Genomic DNA, 11915 nt, shown 5'->3' on the forward strand with positions numbered 1-11915 from the left:
TCATGTTGTTTTGGTCCTCTTTAGAAGGTAGTTTTATAATTAGCTATAAAGTTCTTAACAAGTGCTCTTGAATGCAGGTTTCTGATAACTTTGGAGACTGTGACATGAGAATAAACAGTTTCAGGACTCATGGAGAGCTAAAACTTTAATGACTATCAAGCAAAACAGGAATTAATGGCATGGACTGGACTAATCTTTTTGACTTTTCACTAAAAATATTGCTGATCCTTTGTTTTGTTTTTTAGTCTCGAAACTTTTCTTTAAAGCTATTGACAGCTTTTAACAATTTAGTATGCTCCTCTGAACAAAATTTGGAGCAATTTTTTTCTCTCTACCTGATTTCTCCAGGATTTGGAAACTATTTTTAAGTATTCTTAACTTATGACAATACAATTATTTGCATAAAGAATCTGTTTTCATTTGCAACAGGACACAATTGGAGAAGCTGATTATTTTACCAGGGCTTTGACTGGAATAGTGTGCTTTACTTTAAGGAATCAAAACTGCCCTCATACTTTTGTCTACACAACCCTTGTACAGGGTTTCTGACCTGTGGTAGTTAAAGAATGCCACTTTCTGACAGGTCCAGGAGCCCCAGGTTTATCTTGGAACCTCAAGAGGAGAGGAAACTTACCCAACTTATAGGTATTTGATGATACAAATCCATGGCTGGGCTCAGCTTAAAAAGTTTTATCTGAGGAAGAGGCTCCACATTGGGTGGGGATGGGGCCCAAAACTGTCTGGGTGTGAGCTGGGGAGCAGAAACCACCTGTCCCTCTCATTCCCCAGGACTTCTGTGACTCCTGGGCCACAGAGGTCCGATCAGGCTAAGGGCTTGGGCATACCCCCTGCCTGGCCTCCTTGCCCAAACTGACAGAGGGGCCAGGCTGAGCAGCAGCCCCTCTCTTACCTCAGCTATGAATCTCCTGCCCCCCAAGTCCAAGTGCAATCCACTGTGGAATGAGTCTCTGTCATCGCTGGAGGAGGGGCCTTCAGGGTCCACCCCACCAGAGGAGCTGCCTTCCCCATCAGCCTCATCCCTGGGGCCCATCCTGCCCCCTCTGCCTGGGAACCATAGTCCCACTACCCTGTGCTCCTTCTTCCCCTGGATGAGCAACCTGAGGCTGGCCAATTGGGCCGGGGGACACCTGGGGCCTAAGGGGGAGCCAGGAAGGGCAGCCAATGATGGGGAGGGCATTGTAGGGGCAACCATGCCAGACTCATTCCCCTACCCCTCCTCCAGGACATGAACAAGCTGAGTGGAGGTGGTGGGTGCAGGACTCAGGTGGAAGGGGGCCAGCTGGGGGGTGAGGAGTGGACCCGCCATGGGAGCTTTATCAATAAGCCCATGTGGGGCTAGCTGCATCCCAATGACAAAGTCACGAGACCTGGGGTTTCCTACTTGATTTGGTACATGGGCTGTGTGGAGGTCCTGTAGTCAATGAGTGCCCTGGACTTCAACACCTGGACTCAGGTCACCAGGGAGGCCATCAGTCTTGTGTGTGAGGCTGTGCCAGGTGCCAAGGGGGTGACAAGGAGGAGAAAGCCCTGTAACCATCCACTCAGCTCTATCCTGGGAAGGAGTAACCTGAAATTTGCTGCAATGACAATCACTCTCACCATCTCCACCAGCAGCCTCAACGTCATGGTTGCAGACTGCAAACAGATTATCACTAACCACCATATGCAATCTATCTCATTTACATCCAGTGGGGATCCAGACACAGCCAAGTATGTCGCCAACGTTGCCAAAGACCCTGTGAGTCAGAAAGCATGCCACATTCTGGAGTGTCCTGAAGGGCTTGCTCAGGATGTCATCAGCACCATTGGCCAGGCCTTCAAGTTGCACTTTAAACAATACCTCAGAAAACCACCCAAACTGGTCACCCCCCATGACAGGATGACTGGCTTTGATGGCTTAGCTTGGGATGAGGAGGAGGAAGAGCCACCTGGCCATCAGCACTATAATGACTTCCTGGGAAGGAATCCCCTCTTTGGCATGTGGTATACATGAGGCTTCGGGAAGGAGCCACTCCAGGGGCTGCTCGACCCACTCCACCCAGTGCCCAGACCCCCAGCCACTTGGGATCTACACTGCCTGTAGGACAGTCTGTTGGGGGAGATCCAGAAGTTTGCAAATAGATGCCACCTCCACCACCCTGTCCAGGCAGAGAGCTCTTTGATGATCCCTCCAATGTCAACGTGCAGAACCTAGACAAGGCCCGGCAAGCAGGGGGTGGTGCTGGGAGCCCCAATCCTGCCATCAATGGCAGCACACCCTGAGACCTGTTTGACATGAAGCCCTTTGAAGACGCTCTTCACATGCCTCCTCCTCCCCAGTTGGTGTCCATGGTTAAGCAGCTCTGAGGGGACCCTGGTTCCATGGGAAGCTGAGCTAGCAGGAGGCTGAGGCACTGCTGCAGCTCAACGGGGACTTCCTGGTGCAGGAGAGCATGACCACACCTGGCCAGTATGTGCTCACTGGCTTGCAGAGTGGGGAGTCCAAGCATCTGCTACTGGTGGACCCTGAGGGTGTAGTTCGGACAAAGGATCACCGCTTTGAGAGTGTCAGTCACCTCATCAGCTACCACATAGACAATCACTTGCCCATCACCTCTGCTGGCAGTGAACTGTGTCTACAGCAACCTGTGGAGCAGAAACTGTGATCTGCCCCAGCGCTCTCTTCCAGAAGATGCCCTCCAACCCCTTTCCACCCTATTCCCTAACTCTCAGGACCTCAGTTGGGAGTGTTCTGTGGGCATGGCCTTGTGTCAGAGCTGAGAGTAGTGTGGACACTGGGTTTCATATCCAGCTGAGTGAGAGGGTTTGAGTCAGAAACTTGGGGGAGAATACTGCTTCTCCCCAAGCATTAATCAATCATCAAAGTATTAATGTACAGAGTGGCCCCTTACCTGGGCCTTTTCTGTGCCAACCTGATGCCCCTTCCCCAAGAAGGTGAGTGCTTGTCATGGAAAATGTCCTGGGGTGATAGGCCCAGTGGAACAGTCACCCTTCTGGGCAAGGGGGAACGAATCACACCTCTGGGTTTCAGGGTACCCCAGACCCCTCTCAACACCCCCACCCCCATGTTTAAACTTTGTGCCTTTGACCATCTCTTAGGTCTGAAGATATTTTATGCAAAGAGTTTTTGGGACCTTGAGTTCAATGACAGGGATGCCAACACCTTCTTGGCTTCTGGGACCTGTCTTCTCCTTGCTCAGCACCCTCTCCAGTTTGGGTTGGGAGAACAGAGGCAGGAGTGGCAGCTGTCTCCTCTCCCTGGGGATATGTAACCCTTAGAGATTGCCCCAGGGCCCTCTCCTGGCCAGGGAGGAGATGGATCCCTCCCTTGCTCAGTGCCTCCTGGCCGGGGGGGCCCCTCACCCCAAGGCGTGTGCATATACATTTCATAAGGCCCACCCTCCCATGTTGCATGCCTATTGTACTCTACAGCCAAAGTGTAGCCCTCCCTCCTGGAGCCTCTGCCCTGCTTCCCTTTCTGGGAGGGGGGTGGGGGTGACTGAATTTGGGCCTCTTGTACAGTTAATGCTCCCAGGTGGATTTTGTGGAGGTAGGAAAAGGGGCATTGAGACTCTAAAGCAGTAGACAATCCCCAAATACCATCTGTAGAGTTGGAACTGCATTCTTTTAAAATTTTATATGCATATATTTTAGGGCTGTAGACTTACTTTTCTAATTTTGTTTTCCATGGCTTATTCTTGAGCACAAAATGATAATCAATTATTACATTTATACATCACCTTTTTGACTTTTCTGAGCCCTTTTACAGCTCTTGGCATTTTCCTCACCCAGGCCTGTGAGGTAACTGGGACCGGCAGCATTATCTTTTATACCAGAGACCTGAGGCAGATGAAATTGATTTCCAGCTAGGACTAGAAAACCTTGGGCCTCTTACTGCGAGGCTGAGAGGCAGAAGTTTGCTTGAATGCCTGTCAGTTTCACGGATGATAAATGCAAAACCTACAATTCATGAGTACCTTCTACAGGCCTGGAACAGCCTAGGCCTGGGGTGGCCACACCACAGCAAAAAGACCCCGCTCTTTCGGCCTTGTGGTTAATGGAGAGTTCACTGTTTTCATCCTGCCCTCCTTTTGTTGTTGTTTGGATGTTTCCATGGTCTCACTTATACCAAAAGGAAAACTCTTCATTAAAGTCCGTATTTCTTCTAAAAAAAAAAAAAAAAGTTTTATCTGAGATTCCTTCTATGGAACAAAGTTTCATCAAAGCCAACCCAAGTCTATGTAAAAAATAATTATTCTTGCTGCACTGTATACAAATAATTAGGCCAAGTATAATAAAGCTAACCAGTCCTACCATAATTTGTCTTTAGTTAAAATGGAAAACTGAAGAGAGAAAAGTTCTGTTTCAAAAACTGTAGTACACTTGTTGTTAAGAGTCTAGCCTTGCCTAATTTTTTAAATTTTTATTATTTTCTACAGTTTGAACCAAATTCTAATTTTTCTTGACTATAAAACTGCAAAATAATGCTTTTATTTTTTTCCTTTTTCCCCATTTTTCCTAATTTGAAATTACTGAAAACTAAGCTGTGCTTTCATAAAGCCATGAATACTGAAGCTAGAAAACTTAACTTCAGAAGAAAATAATAGTCCTATATACATACATAAGTGACTTTCATATCTGGCTACTGATATATGAACTTCAGACTATGTGGCCTATATTGATTTTCCAGGATTGTTCTTTTGTTTGTTGTTGTTTTCCTCCCTTTTTTACCCCTATTTTCTTTTCACAGGACATGAGACTTCATAACCTTCTAAAAATGAGCTTTCCTAATAACTCGGGGCCTACCTTTCTAGGAATAAAACATCCTAGCCATGAGAGATCAGATGAAACCGGAGACCAAAGACTCATTTTCTTTTAATATGCTTTCTCTAAAAGATTTTTCAAAAGAAAAGGGGGAAAATGTGAAAGAAAAATATCTTGGGCCCCCAAAATCACTGAGCTAAAAGGAAAATTTAAGCTGGGAACTGCTTAGGGCAAAACTGCCTCCCATTCTATTAAAAGTCATCTCTCTGCTCACTGAGATGAATGCATATCTGATTGTCTCCTTGGAAAGGCTAATTAGAAACTCACAATAATGAAACTATTTTTCTCTCATCTACCTGTGACTTGGAAGCCCCCTCTCTGCTTTGAGTTGCCCCACTTTTACTTCAAGGTGTCTCACCTTTCTGGATAGACCAATGTTCATTTTACATATATTGATTGATGTCTCACGTCTCCCTAAAATGTATAAAACCAACCTGTGCTCTGACCACCTTGGGTGCATGTTATCAGGACTTCCTGAGGCTGTGTCATGGGCAAGCATCCTCATCTTGGCAAAATAAACTTTCTAAATTAACTGAGACCTGTTTCAAATTTTCAGGTTTTATAAGATAAAGCATTGTATGAGTGCTTTAGGGTTCATAAAAGACTTTTATTATTTATTAATTCAACAAATATTCATTGAGTGCCTATTATATACTTAGTGTGAAGAGATAAATTACAGTATTATGTAGTAAGTGATATTAGAAAATGTATTTATTTATTCTTTCAAATATTTACTGAGTGTTGACTATGTTTCAAGCACTGTTGCAAGCACTGACAACACAATAGTAAGCAAAATAGGAGAAAAAAAAACAAACCCTGCTGTCATGGTGTAGCAGGATGAGCCACGGACAGAACACCACAGACACTGAGGTAGTAAAGGAAGTAGCTTTAATCAGCTGGAAGCATCCGCAGACTAACGTCTCAAAATCTGAGCTTCTTGAGTGCACAATTTCTGTCCCTTTTAAGGGCTCACAACGCTAAAGATTTTACATGAAAGGGCCATAATCGATTGAGCAATCTAGGGGGTAAGTGACAGGGGCTGCATGCACCAGTAATCAGAGTGAAACAGAACAGAATGGGAAGTTTCACAATGTCCTTCCATACAATGTCTGGAATCTATGGATAACATTGGTTGCTAGGTCATGGGTTGAATTTTAACTACCAGGTTAGGTCAGGCAGGCCCAGGCCTGAATTTGGGTCTGGTGCCTGGTGCCAGGCTGCCTGCCTTTGGTTTCGCTTCCTTGTTTCTTCTTAAAATAGGTACGGAGTATAAAATACTATAAAACAATATGGGGGGTCTCTTTGTCTCTTCTCTCAATGGAACTTACATTTTAACCTGGGAGATAGATAGTACACAAAATAAATGAAATACACAATGTGTCAGATGATGATGAGTTCCAAGAAAGAAAGAAAGAAAGAAAGAAAGAAAAAAAAAAAAAACAGAAAAGGTAAACAGGGAGTGCTGGAGCAGAGTGGGGGAAGTTTTACAATTTTAAATGTTGGAGTTAAGGAGTGCCTTACCTATATCTTATGCTGAGTCAGCTCCTGGGTGGAGGCCACAGGACTAGTTGGTGTGTCCTGGTGGTGAAGGCATCCAGTTGTCAAAAATGCAAAAATCTGAAAAGACATCTCAAAAGGCAGTTCTTGGGTTCTATAATAGTGATGTTACCTTCAAGAGTAATTGAGGAAGTTGAAAATCTTATGACCTCCAGAATAATGACTGGCAATTATTTAAAATTCAGGTTTCCCTCATTCTCCTAACTTGGTGTCCTTTCACTAGTTTTAAACAGTTTAGTTTTTGCGAAAGGTTATTATCATTTAAACTATAAACTAAATTTATCCCAAAGTTAGCTTGGCCCACACCCAGGAATGAGCAAAGACAGCCAACTTGTGAGGCTAGACGCAAGATGGAGTCAGCTATGTCAGATTTCTCTTACTGTCATATTTTTGCAAAGGTAGTTTCAATAACACCAGGGTTTCAGACCTTAACAACTGGAGGAATTTTTCATTTGCTAAAATGGACAAGAAAGCAGGGGAAATTTTGTGGTGGGGAGCATGAGGGGATTTTAGATTGGGAGGTCAGTTTAAGTCATGCTAAGTTTAAGATGACTATTAGACATACAAATGAAAACAAAAAATTTTAAATAGGCAGTTGGTTATACAAGTCTGCTATATAGGTTTTGCATCCAGAAGATATGTCTGGATTGGAGATATCAATTTGGGAGCTTTCAGAATATATATGGTATTTAAAATCACAAGAATGGATGAAGTTAACAAAGATGTGAGTGCAGACAGAGAAGCCACATGGTTAGTCTGTGGCAGTGATATAGGAGCTAAGAATAAATTACTTAGGCAGATAGTAAGGGTATGGGAATCCTTGGTAAGGCTTTTCTTCTTAATGAAAAGCAGCCCCAAGTTATTTTCCTTTTTAACAAAGAGCAGCCTGTAAAATTGAGCTACAGACATAGATACCAGAAGTTGTGCCAATCATGTTCAAGATGGCGCCTCCATCTTCCCTTCTCTTTGTTAGCCACGTGTACAGTAAGAAGCAGACAAGATGGTGCCAATCAACTGGAATGCTCATTTGCATAATAAGATTAGAGTGGGGCAACCAGCCTTCCCCACCCACTATGTAGACATCATAACTGATTGAACCAATCTATGAGCCCCATGTAAATCAGACACCACCTCCTCAAACTGGACTATAAAACTCAGCGCATTCACACCAGCAAGTTCTTTTTTCCACTCTGACGTTCTCTTTTGGGCTTTCTCAACATGAGGTAGCTTTTTCTCTCTCTTTTATTTTTCTGTTAAACCCTTCTGCTCTAAAACCCACTCCTCATGTGTGTCTGTGTCCTGAATTCCTTCTCCACTGACCAAGAGCCAGGGTATATACCCCAGACAACAGAGTCATTTCAGCAGGACTGAAATCAGTGGTGTGCTAATAAATGTTTAACAACAAATTGTCTAAAGGACAGAAGCCCTAATTTGTAGCATTTACCAGTTTTTGTGATGTAAATTCTTCTACTGCGGCCAATTTCAAGCTACAAGATGATGCCAATTAGTCATGAAATTCCTGAAAATTTACCAATTATCTCCCACTAGCATAGGTGAGTTCCAGCATACCATCAGCTGGGATAGAATGGGATAGAATGGGATAGACGTGGGCTTTTCCACTGAGTCCCAGTCTTCCTGACATTTGGGCCAAATCAGAGATGTACTAAAAAAAAAAAAAAAAAAAAAAAAAAAGAGGTTAGAAGCGGTATCCGAGTCTTGGGTCCTTTTGGGTTTGGCCTACTGTTACTTACCAGAGGGATATAGATTACTTCACCCTTTGTTGGGAAAAAAAAAAAACCTTCTTATCTGCAAATCAGTTTTCAATTTTCCACACTGCCTCTTTTAATAAAATCATCCTCTGCAAAAGACTATTGGCAAAATGCCAAGGTCAGTTCTATAAGGGGTGGCATATTAACTCATTAGCACTAATTAATATTACTTAGCTCTAGTCAGTTACTCTGCTGAGCACAAAGGTCCTGAGGAAATGATACCCAGGAAAACCAAATTTGGATAGGATATGAGGGTAATGGAAAGACAGTAGGGGATAGAAGTGACTACAATAAGATCTATATGATTTCAGTATTTCTTCTCTTCAGAAATTCACCACCATCTTCCCAAATGCTTAAGACAGGCACTTGGCGATCATCTTTAACTAGTCCTTCTCTTGCAAACCTACCACCACTCATCGTCAGTCACCAAGTTCTGTTTATTATATTTCCTAAGTCTCTCGAAAGTCTGTCCACTTTCTTTTCATTGCCACCTGCACTACACTAATATATGTCACCCTCATCTCATTCCTAATTTCACCTTCCAGCTAGTGTCTCCTCCTTCAGGCTATTTATCCCACCACCAGCCTATTCTCCACAAAGTAGCTAGAATGATGTTTTTAACATGCAAATCTGATGGCACTCTCTTACCTAAAACACTTCGGGGCTTCCACTTACCCTTAGAATAAAAACAGAAAACCCCACCATAGCCTACAAAAGCCTGGCAACATTAGGTTCTATCTACCTATTCAACTTTACTTTTTACTACAGTCCTTTCCTGTACACTTTAGTCATACCTTAGGGAGCTTTGCGCATATGTTTCCCTCTGCCTGAACCCCTCTTTCTCTCCCTCCTTTACATCTGCCCTCTGGTGTCTCTTGATGATGCTTTCTCAGCCTTCAGATTTCATTAGAAAAGTTGCTTTCTCTAGAAAGCCCTCAAAGAATATTCATACTAAGTTAGGTCCATCCAGGATATGCTCCTAAGCACCCTGCACTTGTCTTTCAGATATTCAAAGAACTTGGTCATTGGTCATCCTTCTCTATCAGGCTGATAGCATGAGAAGAGTTGAAATTAGTTTGCCTCATTCACTATTTCACCTCTCCACAATCACATAATAAATGACAAGTAGATATTTCTTGAATGAATCAATGAATTAATATTTTTTAGGATCCTAATCCAAGCACATTCAGAGGCTGAAGTGGAAGAATTGCTTGAGCCCAGGAGTTCAAGACCAGCCCAGACAACATAGGGATACTCCATCTTTACAAAAAATAATTTTAAAATTAGTTGGGCTGGGCTCAGTGGCTCACACCTATAATCTCAGCACTTCGAGAAGCTGAGGCAGGCATATTACTTGAGGTCAGGAGTTTGGGACCAGCCTGACCAACATGGTGAACCTTGTCTATACTAAAAATAAAAAAATTAGCCAGGCATGGTGGTGCACCTGTAGTCCCAGTTACTCAAGAGGCTGAAACAGGAGAATTGCTTGTACCCAGGATGTGGAAGTTACAGTGAGCTGAGATTGTGCCACTGCACTGCAGCTTGGGTGACAGAGTGAGACTCCATCTCAAAAAAATAAGTTAATTAATTAAAATAAAAATTAGCCAGGCATGATGTCACATACCTGTAGTCCCAGCTACTTTGGAGGCTGAGGCAAAAGGATGCTTAAACTCAGGATTCAAGGCTGCAGTCAGCTGTGATTGTGCCATTGCACTCCAGCCTGGGTTGTAGAGTGAGAATTTCTCTATTATCTATCTATCTATCATCTATCTATCTATCTATCTATCTATCTATCTATCTATCTATCTATATCTGTCTATCTATCTATCCATCTATCATCTGTCTGTCTGTCTATCTATCTATCTGTCTATCTATCTATCTCTATACTCCTGCTCACTTTTAGTTTCCATTTGCATAAAATATCTTTTTATGCGTTATTTCCATTACCTTCACATCCTATCAAAATTTGCTTTTCCTGGGTCTTATTCCCTCAGGACCCTTGTGCTCAGCAGAGTAACTGATATATATGTATATCAAAGTACATACAGAGATATCTATATATATATATACATAGAGAGAGAGATTTATATCTTTCTCTCTCTGTACATATATATACATATATGTACATGTATATGATATATATATCTACAGATAGATATACATATATGTACATGTATATGATATATATCTACAGATAGATATACAAATATGTACATATATGTATATATATGTACAGAGAGAGACAGAGAGATAGCATATGTCTCACTTTCTCTCTCTATATATATAGAGAGAGACAGAGAGATATAGCAGGTTAAAAACATATAGACGGCATAAACAAAAAGCAGTAACAACTTCTGGAAATGAGGGACGCACTTAAAGAAATGCAAAATGCACTGGAAAGTCTCAGAAATAGAATCAAACAAGCAGAAGAAAGAAATTCAGAGCTCAAAGAAAAGGCTTTTGAATTAACCAAATCCAACAAAGAAAAAAGAAAAAAATAATTAAAATAAATGAACAAAGCCTCCAAGAAGTTTGGGATTATGTTAAATGACCAAATCTAAGAACAATTGGTTTTCCTTAGGAAGAAGAGAAATCTAAAAGTTTGGAAAACATATTTGAGGAAGTAATCAAGGAAAACTTTCCTGGTCTTGCTAGAGATACAGATATCCAAATACAAGAGCTGAAAAAACACCTGGGAAATTCATCACAAAAAGGTCATCACCTAGGCACCTATTCATCAGGTTATCTAAAGCCAAGATGAAAGAAAGAATCTTAAAAGCTGTGAGGCAAAACATCAGGTAACCTGTAAAAGAAAACATATCAGATTAACAGCAGATTTCTCAGCAGAAATCCTACAAGCTAGAAGGGATTGGAGCCCTATCTTTAGTCTCCTTAAACAAAACAATTGTCAGCCAAGAATTTTGTATCCAGTAAAACTAAGCTTCATAAATGAAGGAAAGATACAGTCATTTTTCAGACAAACAAATGCTGTGAGAATTTGCCACTACAAAGCCAGCACTACAAGAACTGCTAAAAGCAGATGTAAATTTTAAAATAAATCTTGGAAATACCCAAGAATAGAACATTCTTAAAACACAAATCTTACAACACCTACAAAACAATAATACAATAAAAACAACAACAACAAGGTATTCAGGCAACAAATAACACAATGAATAGAAGAATAGAAGAGTACCTCATATCTCAATACTAACGTTGAATGTAAATGACCTAAATGCTCCACTGAAAAGGTACAAAATGACAGACTAGATAAGAATTCACCAACCAAGAATCTGCTGTCTTCAAGATATTCACCTAACACATAAGGACTCATATAGACTTAAGGTAAAGGGGCAGAAAAAGATATTTCATGCAAATGGAAACCAAGTGTGAGCAGGCATAGCTAATTTTATGTGAGACAAAAGAAACTTTAAAGCAACAGCCCTTTAAAAAGTCAAAGATGAACATTATATAATGATAAAAAGACTTGTCCAACAGGAAAAAATCACAATTCTAAATATATATACACCTAACACTCGAGCTTCCTAATATATAAAAGAATTATTACTAGACCTAAGAAATGAGATGGACAGCAACACAATAACAGTGAGGGACTTCAATACGCTGGTGGGAATGTAAACTATTACAACCCTATGGAAAACAGTGTGGTGATTTCCTAAGAACTAAAAGTAGATCTACCATTTGAGTTAGCAATCTCACTACTGGATATCTACTTAGAGGAAA

General features: G+C 41.7%; 1 pseudogene; it reads left to right on the forward strand.

Moving 5' to 3' along the window:
• Positions 1-917: 917 nt before the first annotated feature.
• LOC100984443 (SHC-transforming protein 1-like) lies at positions 918-2694 on the forward strand (annotated as a pseudogene).
• Positions 2695-11915: the final 9221 nt, after the last annotated feature.

This window comes from Pan paniscus, chromosome X (assembly GCF_029289425.2).
Source record: "Pan paniscus chromosome X, NHGRI_mPanPan1-v2.0_pri, whole genome shotgun sequence".
NCBI lineage: Eukaryota > Metazoa > Chordata > Mammalia > Primates > Hominidae > Pan > Pan paniscus.